Raw genomic sequence first — 2190 nt, 5'->3', positions numbered from 1 at the left:
GCTGCCGAAGTTATCTTGCTTCACCACCCTCCTAGAGGCGGAAACAAGGCTGCCCCGCCCCTCTATCCCAGAGGCGGGAACAAGGTTGTCTCGCCATTCCCACCCAGAGGTGGGGACAAGACTGCCCCATCCGCTCTCCCAGAGCCGGGAACGAGGCTGCCGCGCCCCTGTCGCCCGCAGGCGGCATTAAGGCTCAGGATTCGCATATCCGCTCAGGGTCTAGGTGGGCGTTGAGGCCAGAAGTCGCTGGAAGGACTCGGGGCGTGGGGCTTTCACCCTGAGGTGGGAAACACTCGTTTAAAGACCCTGGCTGAACGTCCTGAGTCCTGCGTGCCTCCAGGCTCAACCGCTGACACTGTGAATTGGGCAAGGCTCTTCACCGTCTCTGGACCTTGTTATTGTTGTTAGGTGCCATGGACACTCATAGCGACCTTATGTATAACAGAACGAAAGGTTGCCGAGTCCTGCGCCATCCCCACAACCGTTGCTGTTTGAGTGCATTGTTGCAGCCACTGTGTCAACTTATCTCACTGAGGATCTTCCTCTCTTTGCCTAGCGTGATGTCCTTCTCCAGGGATTGGTCCTTCCTGATGACATGTTCAGAGTAAGCGAGCTTAAGTCTCACCACCCTCGCTTCTTAGCTTTCTGGCCGTACTTCCTCTAAGACAGATTTGCATTCTTCTGGCTGTCCATGGTATATTCAATATCCTTCACCAGCACCATAATTCAAATGCACCAATTTTCTTTTCATTTTCCAACTTTTGTATACACGTGAGGCGATTGAAAAGACCATGACTTGGGTCAGATCTCTGGACCTTATGTAGTCTCAGTAGTAAAATGGGGTTAAATGACTCCCACCCCACAGGGCTGAGGAGAGTCCACTGCATAGGGTTGTGTGTGTGTGTGAAGTCTGCTTTGTCTGAACTTTGCTGTTTAAAGACCAGTTCAAGAGAATGGCTCTCTGTGACACTTTCCCTGAATTCACAATGGGAATTGCCATTTCACTGAAACTAACTCCCTGGCACTTGATTATGCGGAGGGATGAATTATCCAACAGACAAGGTAAGCAAGGTGCTTACTTTGCTTATCAGATCACCTGTAGTGACAATTTCACATTTTTTCACCACATCAAAGATTCCGCTTCTAGGTATGGCTGGCATCTCTCTCTCTCCCAACCCCACAGCACCTTCCTACAGAATCAAAGCCTCTTTTCAAATTTACAATCCCTGACAGGGGCGGATTACTCAGTGACTAATGGGCTTACTTGCGTTTACTTATTAATCTGTAGTGCACAATTTAACATGGTTTTCACCTGATGAAACCCCTGGTTATCCCTAATTTTATCCTTTTCTACTTTTTGGTGAAGAATATGGAATATACCACAGACTGCCAAAAGAATGAATGTATCAGTCCTAGAAGAAATACAACCAGAATGCTCCTTAGAAGTCGAGGATGGCGAGACTTTGGACACGTTATCAGGAAAGATCAGTCACTAGAAAATGAAATCTTGATTGGTAGGTAAAGTAGAGGGTCAGCAAAAATGAGGGAAACTCTCAATGGGATGGATTGACACGATAGCTGAAACAAGGGACACAAGTGTAGCAACCATTGTGAGGATAGCACAGGACCGGGCAACATTGTTTTCTGTTCTATGTAAGTAAGGTCCTATGAGTTGGAGTGACTCAAAGGGAGCTAACAACAACAGCAACAATCTTTTGTGAATGGTTATTTGTTCACTGGTCTCTAGAGTAGGTGCTGTGAGTAGAAGTTAAATTGAATATTTGATCTGCTCCACAGCCATTTATACACTGCTTACCCAGCAGTGATTCTCAGCCCTGGCTGCCCATTAGAAGCACCTGGGAAACACCTAAAAGATACAGATGCCTGGGCCCCCATGCCAAGCCAATTAAATCAAGATCTCTGACAGTGGACCTGGGCATTGATACTTTTTGTAAAGCTTCTCAAGTGAGTCAAGGTTGACTCACTTTTTCAGGCCAAAGTGGCTGACTTCTGTGAAGGTTTTCTGGCTGTGGAAAAATTTTACAAGTTCAGTAAGCCAAGGGCAATTGAAATCCCGATTATAGATGCCTGCTTTAGCTCATCTAAATTCCAGCCACAGAGGGGGGAGTGGAATTGGTTCTAGATGGTGCTAAGAGAACATCATTCTTGGGGTCTGGTGACTGTAACTGT

Source organism: Trichechus manatus, unplaced genomic scaffold (assembly GCF_000243295.1).
Source record: "Trichechus manatus latirostris isolate Lorelei unplaced genomic scaffold, TriManLat1.0 scaffold00015, whole genome shotgun sequence".
Classification (NCBI taxonomy): domain Eukaryota; kingdom Metazoa; phylum Chordata; class Mammalia; order Sirenia; family Trichechidae; genus Trichechus; species Trichechus manatus.
The sequence above is the reverse complement of the archived record's forward strand: the minus strand, read 5'-3'. Positions refer to the sequence as shown.